The sequence below is a fragment of the Aythya ferina genome, assembly GCF_964211825.1.
Source record: "Aythya ferina genome assembly, chromosome: 2".
NCBI lineage: Eukaryota > Metazoa > Chordata > Aves > Anseriformes > Anatidae > Aythya > Aythya ferina.
In genome coordinates, this window is record NC_140297.1 from 33,543,828 (window position 1) to 33,553,848 (window position 10,021).

Here is a 10,021-nt window from a genome sequence, read left to right on the forward strand (position 1 = left end):
CTAAGCTTGTCACTCTCTTCTTCATTCACTCTTCCATTCAACCAGGCACACAGAAAAATAATTCCCGTTAAATGCCAAAGTACTGGATTCTGTCTTTTCAGTGCTGAAAAGAAAAGCCAATGGCTTCTTTAATTTAAAAAGCGATGCTTGTTATTCTTCCCCTTCAAGCCTAATCACACATATTTAAAGCATCTGACAACCACAAGTGACATTACTTACAGCCTCTTGAAGCTCACAGGTAGCTTTTATATCCTTTTAAATAACTGTTCTTACATTCCTTTAAAAGAGGAAACTGCCCATTTTTTAACAGTACTTGAGTTATCTATCTATAAACCTAGCCCTTTCCTGTGTCTTCTTTGGAGCTGGGGGGGGCAGGGGAGCCAGCTGGAAGGGGCCAACGGGCTGACCTGCACAGGTCCACTTTACACAGCCAGTTGTGCAATGGTATCCCCCTGGATAGCCACTGACTGATGCCTGACCTTCATCCCTGCCTACAGCATTGAGGCATTCAGCCTGAGAGATGACAGGCTGGTTCAGGAGGAGGTCTAGGATCTGCAGTTCCTAGCACAAACATGGAATAAGTAAGCTGAAGAAATAAACTGAAAAATAGCTCTGCTTGATGTCTTTCTTATAATTTCACTTTTCCAGTTGCTCTGAACAGCAGCAATGTAATAACCTCCATGATCTCTAGCGACTAGAGATAGAGCCTGGTGGGTGCCAGGACTAGCCCAGCTCACTGTGCTTTGAGCCACATCCCCAGCAGGTAGGGACACTGCAGGGAGGAGGCTGGGTTAGTCCTCAACACTTCTGTTTGGCTGTTGGAAAGAGCTGATGCTGATAGCGTAGACATTCACAGAATCTGAGAACTAAAAGTCTCAATGTGTTAGCAAATGCAGTAGAGCCACATTAAACATAAATGAATAGATAAATATAATTAAAAGGACATTGCTTATTGTAAAAGTTTTTCATTGCAGTTGTCTCCAGCTATATCATTTTAGAATAATGTTTATCAAACAATGTTTGAAATTTCTTACCGGTTAATTCAGTACCATATTAAAAGTTATACCAGTATAAGATGCTCATGGTCAGGTTCTGCTATGAGTTACCCAGGGTACATTCCCACAAGCAGCTCCCCCATTGTCCTCACCCTAACTGACTTAACACAAAAAGACCTTTACAACTTTACAACTTACTTGGAGGATACTTACTTCTAGACACAAGCCCAGAAAAAAAAAAAAAGGAAAAAAAAAAAAAAAAAAAAAAAAAAAGATCATGTCCTGCTTGAATAGTGAGTTCATTTGGCTCAGGGAGGGGACTGACGAGTATTAGACGAGTATTAGAGCACAAAGAGAAGGATACAGTAAAGGGCTGTCTGGTAGCAGAGAGTGCATGCAGAAGAGAGACTTGTAAGGAGATCCTTGGAGCACAGGAGGAACAAGAGCTCCCCTTTTCAGGTGGCAGTGCTAGAAAAGCCCAGGGGTACTTATGGAAACACACCCTGGAAATTTTTTATTTTCTTTTTTCTTAAATATGTCAGTGTTTATTTGTGTGCCAGGAATTTGTATTAATTTAATTATTTGTATAATATTAATTAATTATTTGTATAATACAATATTTGTATTGCCAGGAATTATATTAAGGGAAAGGAAGAAAGATGAAATAGAGTGAGAACAGATTGCGTTTGTAAAATCAACAGGTTATTGAACTGGACAAACCTAATGACAAAACAAACACTGCATGTGTTTAGCATACATATTTCTTTTCTTTGTTTTTAGTATAGTGTTGCTTTCTGACAAGTTTCATGTACTCAATTGTTGTTGTCATTGTTTCAAGGCTACTCAATAGCATCTGTCTTAACTTCTTGCATTTAAATCCAATTTTCCTTTATTAAATCAAACACTCTTAATACCCTGAAGAGAAGTTTTTTATTGCAGCACTAAATAAAAACAAAATATTTTGAATATAAAACATTACCCATGGGATCGCTAAAATAACATTTAAATACTGATTTTCAATACAGTCTGCATTTCATAGAAAGTTTTATTAATAAAAAAGAAAACAAAAATATCATGAAAATAAAAAGCTAATTACTATGATATAAAAATATAAACAGATATACTGAGCAGAAACTTATCCTATAAAGTAAGACTAGTGTGTGCTGTCTATTTTGTCTGATTAATACCTTTAGCACAGAGATAAAAATAGCAACAAATAATTACATGATTATGAAGATCCACAGGGCAACCACCTACATACCTGTCTGAAGGCAGCTTCCAGCAGGCCATAAATGTAGCATTCACCCTTCCATATACAAAGTTGGTTCACATGAAGCCTGATGACTTCTGCGGGCTAAGAACATCTTGAGAAAAGACCTTGAAGTCAACCTTAGAACCATTCTCAATAGGTAATTTAGATGTATCCATGCATATATCTGCACACCACATATAGGCCTTGGGAAGCTCACGCACTGCTCCAAAGTCCTATTCTGTTACCAGTGATATTTTAAACTCCCAGAACAAGGCGTGTCAGAATAAAGCATAGCCTAGTTTTTGTACATCACCTGTTAGAAATTCAACTTTTTTGTTCCTACAGGCTGGTTGGTATCCTATAGGCAGTATAAGAAATAAGAAGTGCTATCAAAAATTCCTTTCATGTCAGGGAAAACTCCTTTGGAAAATAGTTGTTCCATGTAAAATTTCATTTTTTAGCTGTAAAAAATACATGTAAAACCCCTCTAAATATCTCCCCAGATTGATTTATATAAAATAAGGCTACAAAATTTAGAGACATAATTATATTCATAAATGATCTGAAATACTAAGAAGTGTTTTCACGTTAATATAGCAAAGCAAGTCTGCAACACAAAGAAAACAGCACCCTGTGTATTAACAATTTAGACTTAGCCTTAAAACTGATTCATTTTCTTTTACATGCTATGCGTTCCAAATAGGTGCACAGGATGTCACCAGACCAGCTTTTTGAGTAATATCTTGTTCTAAAGCAACGTTAAGTCAATATACAGAGTACCTTCTTGTGTTGCCTTTTTTTTTTTTTTTTTTTTTTTTAGTTCAGAGGAATTCTTCCACTCTTCCGACTTCAAGGTCTTGGAGCTTCAACGTATCTTGGTATTCCTTAATTTAAGCTCAGTTTTGATGTCATGGATATGAGTTTTCAAAACTTTATGCATCAGCAGCTATTTTATATCCTTCCCACATCCATGACCTCCATCCAAAATTCCCATTATATGAAAATTTTTCCACACCAAAGTAGACTAAACCCAGCCTTAAATGAACAATTTGTTGTAAGCAGAATGAGACAACAAAGACAAGGCCAGTAGTAAAGAAGGAACTCTTGGATATGGCAGGTTGAAGTTCAGTGCCTGTTTCACAAAGGTTTTTCTTACTACCTCAGGCAAGTCAGCTAGTCAGGTCTATGCACTAAAATATCTGTCAAGAAGATGGACTTTAGCACCTCTGCAATTTGATATCCCAAGAGTACTGGTAGCAATAAAGCTTCCTAATTTTATCAGAGTGTTGTGAGCATAGAAATGTTAAAAATTAGAGGTGTTACAAACACTCTGGCATAAGGATTTAGGGAAAAGACACCCTTTCTGAGTCTTGGATTCTGATGGATTTCATCATTATAGTCTCAAGCAAAAGTTTAGCAAGTGTGTATGTATTCTATTAACAACAGAAAAAGCCTCATTAAATTCTAATGCAAATTAGGAATCATACAAAAAAAGGTGCCACACAAAATTAGATATTAAATAAATAATTAATAGAAGTAATAATTAAAATAAATTAAATAGAAAAATGAATACTACAACCCACACAGTTTTTATTATTAAATTCATCATAAAATACTATAAATAATTCTAGCTGCCTTCAATGTTCCAGTTATGTTTTGATTGTGCGTTATTCTATTAACAGTGGTGCATTTGCAGAGGATGAAGACCTGGGTCTTGGATGATATTCCCTTTTAGCTATTGTCCCCATTACTTACTGTAGTAATACATTTAACCATGATTTATAGAACATTATTGGTAGGTATTTTCACTGCCTTTTCTTGCAAGACAGGCTGTTGACTCCAAGTGACAGTTTCACACCTCTGGTGAGCTGAATTAACACTCTAACACTGCTGACATATGCACTGCTCCCAACCCTACCCTTTCACCTTTCTGCCCCAGCACTAGCTACTCCGGCTGCTTACAGCATGCCAGCCCCAGAGCTAATGAAATATTTCTAGTAGCCAGATTCATTCATTGAAAGAGCAAAAAGGGATCATTTCTGGTTGCTGGGTGAGTTAGATCAACCTACAGAAAAGCCTGCTGATGGTCAGAGCTGGAACAAGGAAGGAAGAGGGGTTGAAGGAGCATGAACACCTGGGTGAAGAAGAGGAGGAGCAAGGAGCTGGGGAATAAGGCTTTCTTGGCAACTGAGATCACAGTCACTCACTGATGACTCTTGCCTTTTAGTGTGTTACTTCAACCCAAGTACAGGCTAAAAAGGAACAATACAGGTTTATTCCTGCTAAGGTGATACTTAGGTTATTCTTCTCTGGAGTATGCTCAGTATTTGCTGGTGAGTCATATCCCAGACACAATCTTCAGATTTTGGGGTCTTCTTTCAGTGCAGTACAAAACTAGACATTTGGGCTAACAGCAACCTTGACAAGTTGTCTTCAAAATGCAGGGACAACTAATGGCACAGGTATCCTCTGCCAGAAGCCAAACACCAGGATGTAGCAATGATAATCATTAACTTGTATGTGTGGCTGGGAGGTACTGGGCTGATCAGGAATTGTTTTTCCTTGAAAATAAATTAGAAAATGTCTGTAATAAAAAAAAGCTAACAAATTTTATATCTAAAGGTCTTAAATAATATGAAGTGTCCAGCCAAGGATCTTCTGTAAATCATGGAATACTTTGAGAATTGTAAAACCAGTAGAATAGCTGGTTCACTCTATTCAGCTTCTGCCATAAAAGAAAGAGCTGGGAGCAAGGCCAAGTTGCTATCTGACCGGCTATTCTCACATGCCATAGTAGCTCTCCAGGGAATGTTGCTGTGCTGTATTTGTTAAAGCAACGTTGACCTCTCCTTGTAAATATCTGTAGCAGTGGCATGGTATACAGGGGAACAACTTTCAGAAATGTTTCCAGAAGTAGAGGCAATTGTTTCACCTCTGTTGCTTGTTTTTAGGCTCACCGGCAGTTAGTATGAAATTTAAATTATACTTTTAAAATCCATATGACACCATCTCATCTCTTGACACTTCTTGTATACCATGTCTCAAGCAGAGTTTTTTTGATACATCCCCAATTCTAGGCTTAATTCTCCATTAAGCCAGCTCTGCCCCGTGCAGCTTGTGAAGAGTCGGTCAGACCAACTTCTCCCATCCACACTTCCTACTTGAATTTCCCCTTCTAGCACATCAGTCCACTTGTGCTAACACACAAACTGAAGTAAAAACCTGTGTGGACAAATGTGGAGTTTTGGCTTGACACCTAAGCTGAAATAACAGCTAGAAGGTACTGGCAGGCCATGCTGCCAGCAGAGGTGGCTGAAGGGTCCAAACACAGCGTGCAACTCTTTTTAGCTGTACTACAAGCAGTTTCACAGCATGACTGAGCCTATTATGAAGGAGGGAAACTAGAGCCCATGATAACAAGAAAAATCAGTGCAGATGTACTCTGCTAACCCCAAAGAGGAGTGGTTTCATTCCTCTGGTAAGTGACCTCCACTGCTGCTGAAAGGTGCAATTCCTCCCTCCACCTGGCTACATCTCCTCACCTTTCCTTTGTGTTGGTGCCGTGCTGCTTTGTCAGTACAGTCAGCTGTAAAAGCTTGCTGACCTAGGTGAAAAAATACATTTTTTGTAAATGTTTTTCCCAGCTGGGTTTAGTGAGCTTCTCTGAGTCACTGTGTAGCCACACAAGCACCAGCACTACCACAGGGGAGTCATTGGTAACATGCACCAGGGTGAGAAGGAGAATTGCACTTTTTGGAAGAGCACCTTCTCAAGCTGGCTGAAGATAGTTGTGAAACCACAAGACTGCAGACAAACCCAGAGTAGGTAAGTACATGGCTGCAAGTGAATCAGCACATAAAACTAAATGAAGAGCCCAGCAGATGTTAATTAGACTGTTGTTAATGTAGTGCTGCAGCTGTTAACAGCTCACATGGCAATGGCCACTGAGGTTGACATAGATCACAGTGATTTTCCAGATCATGGCTTTTCTGACTATAGGCAGAGTATTGTCAGGCACCAGCAAACTGAGAGAAAGCATAAATGTTAAATGTTTCTGAAGACTCTGTTGTTTTATATAACAAAAGGAGATTAATAACTTTGGCAAAACACAAATAATTTTTAAATAAGAGTTGAAACTAAGCAATCAAAATAAAGTCCTCTGATCCAGGATAGCAGACAGGAAAAAAAACTGGCAAAAGCTCCACTGTGATGATTTTCTTGTTCTGGAGATGTTTCCTGCTTTGCTGTGTTCGTGGCTGGTCATGTCAGCTTTATGGAGAGAGTCGGCAAGAAGTCTGCAAAAATCATAAGTTGGTATGAAACATAAGGTTTGGCTCTGGCCCTCCCTGATGTTCCACTTCTCAACCTGTTTGAAGCAGGAAAAATATGTAGTGTCAGGCCGAGGATGGGGACCAGGGAATTCTAGCTGCGGTATAATTTGCTGTCAAACTGACAGAATAGTTTAGCCACTTGCTATCAAATCTTTGGTCTTCACCACTATGTGATTACAGCAGCCACTTCCCTGCTGTTTTCTGCCCTCACCTCTCCCTAGTAATTAAACATGTGCATTCCCATAGAGTGAGGCTTGATGGTACCCAAAGAGTTTGTCTCTCCATGAATGTTTTTTAGTCATCTCAGCTATGCAGCAAAGCAGTGCTTATTCCAGAGCTGTGAGGTGTCCTTGTGAAGCTTGGGGCAGACTTTACTCCAGTAAGAACATCTTCCACTTTTAAATATCTAAAACACACATATTAAAATGAAGGGCTTATATCTCTTAATGATATTTAAGTTATTATTTTTCAAGTAGGTAAAGAGAGAAACTATTTCTGTATTAGATTTTACGTTGAGTTTCTTAGACGTTTTTCTGGCAAGGTTAGTGTTTCACTGTTTTTGAAAAAATTGTAAAAATACAAGAGATATCTTTCACTATCTGGTAACTGAATTTTGCAGTGCTCATACATTTGTCACTGCAAATACGTATTTCAGCAGGAAACCGCATGAGACAAATTAGATTTCCTGTTCACCTCACAGAGTAGTAGAAGGCTATTGAAGTGTCTAGCTAGTTTGGAGTTATCTACCCTTACAGGAGACACAAGCCTGACATTAAAATTCTTTAGTTGTTCTCAATCCAAAGACTAACATTAATGGGTTGCATGGTGTCAAATTAGTCCTGTCCACTTCTGTGAACTGCTTGTTGCTACACGCAGCTACCAAGACCAGCAAAGTGCAATAAATTTGCAGCCCAGAAAAGCTGCCTTTGATGTCAGGCCACTGTGCCTGTGCTCTAAAATAAAAATTTAAACAAGCAGCTATAAATTAAGGTGCTCTTCTTAGGCAGATGGAGAGTTGTTCATGGCCACATTCTTTTGCCAAGCAGAAAAGGTTGAACTCTCTTATTTCTTAGCAACAGCATCTTATAGCATCACATAATTCCAAGGGGTATCAGAAAGCAATTTCCTTTCTCTTTCACATAATAACTAAAACTTGATGAAAAGAGAAGACTTTCATTATGATTTAGAATGCAACTTCTAACACTTTGGAGGTGAATCTCAGCAATCTGCACAAACCTCTTTATAAAACAAAAAGTACTTTTTATGTTTCCATCAAAATTCAACGTAAAAAAAAAAAAAAATCCAAAACAAAATATGACTAGGGTAGAGTGACACAGTCATTTTCTTCCTTGATTTGTTGACAATTTTTCCTTAAAAGAGAACAAAGAACAGATTCAGGCAATCATTGGACCTTCCACAACACCTAACATCAAATGGGGGTAGCTTCCTTACAAGAACCTATATGTTATATGGGTTATATGGGTGTTTTCTTGAGAGGTTTAATCTCAAAAACAGTTGCATCTGAAAATTTCCAATTGTATTTTATAATTTGTGTGTGTGTGTGTCCAGAGTCTGACCTACAGCAGAAGAGCTGTTCTGTGTTAGGCTGTGTGACAAAGCTCATCTGCACACCCTCAAAGGAGCTCAGAGAGTGAACAGCAGGTGGGGAAGCATAAATACCCTGCCAGACTACTTTGAAGCCCATCACAGGAGCCACCAGCCCATCAAAAGTTTGATTCTAGAAGTGCAAAGGAGCACAAGGACACACAGTGGCAAGCGGGAACCCAAATCAAGGACTCCTGAAGAACAATCACCAGGCCTCTCCAGGCCTGCCCCAGCAGAGCCATTGGCTCGTATGTCCAGGTGATCACGATGTGGCACCAAAAGCAGCTCTCTGGAGCACAGCAATGGGACCTGGAAAGTCCTGGCTAGCTGTGTGGCTGTGATGGTCTGTAACAGCACCTGGAGCAGGGTGCAGCCTCTGGGCTGTCCACGTGCCAACTGGGGTGACTGGGATTCAGTGGGAGCTACTGGGCAGACTGAAGGTCCAAGCCTGGGTGCTGGAGGGATCCATGTTGTGTATATGCATATTCGTACTCTCACAAGTGGACTTTTATCCTGTCCAGCCAGACGGGGAGCCTCATGAGGCCATTGGTGATGTCTGTGTTCATGTGGGTGCTCTGAGCATTGGCCTAGACATGGTCCTGGGCAACCTGCTCTAGGTGTTCCTGCTTGAGCAGGGGGTGGGTCAGATGGCCTGCAGTGGTGCCTGCCAACCATTTCATGTTTCTGTGACTCTGAGGTCTGTGTGGGTACGCAGGTGCTTGTGTGCCTGCTGACAGTACCTCTTGCAGCAGCATCACCTCTCTTGGGCAGTCGGAAATGGCATGATATATTTTCCTTATAATTTTCTGTTATCATTTCCCTTATCATCAAAGCCCTGAGGAGAAGGGCCTGGGAGTGTTTGTTGACGAGAAGCTTGACATGAGTAGGCAATGTGCACTTGCAGCCCAGAAAGCCAACCCTATCCTGGGCTGCATCAAAAGCAGCATGGCTAGCAGAGTGATAGAGGTGGTTCTCCCTCTCTACTCTCTTGAGACCACACCTGAAGCACTAGGTTCAGTTCTCCAGCACAAAAAGGACATGGGCCTATTAGAACAAGTCCAGAGAAGGGCCACAAAGATGGTTAAAGGCCTGGAGCACCTCTCCTAGGAAGACAGGCTGAGGGAGCTGGGGTTGTTCAGCCTGAAGAGAAGGCTCCAGGAAGACCTTATAGCGGCTTTCCAGTGCCTAAACACCTATAGGAAAACTGGGAAGGAACTCTGTGTCAGGGAGTGTAGGGATAGGACAAGGAGCAATGGCTTTAAACTAAAAGAGTGTAGGACATAAGGAAGAAATTCTTTATTCTGAGGGTGGTGAGGCACTGGAACAAGTTGCCCAGAGAAGCTGTGGGTGCCCCATCACTGGAAGTGTTCAAGTCCAGGTTGGACAGGGATTTGGGCAACCTGGTCTGGTGGGAGGTGTCCCTGCCCATGACAGGGTGTTGGAATTAGATGGTCTTTAAGGTCCCTTCCAACCCAAACCATTCTGTGATTCAATGATTTTGTAGCTTACATTTCTTGGCTGCCTTCCAGTGGGCAACATTCCTTATCTTTCATTCAGTATAACCCTCTTATGGCCCTTTCTATGAGTTCAGTAGCAAAACATCCCCAAACAGAGGATATATTTCTTCAATTATTTGATTTCTGAAATTAAGTGCACACTTTTAGCTAAATTTCCTCTATATTTTACGCCTGACTGGTGTTGACATTTGTTTTGTGCTTTCCTGAACAAGGCTAACCAAATGAACACACAATTTGTGTGAGTCTCATTCATTTATGTAATGACATAAGAAAAATTATTTTTCAGTATTTCCATACCTCACTATTTATATCCTAACGTTC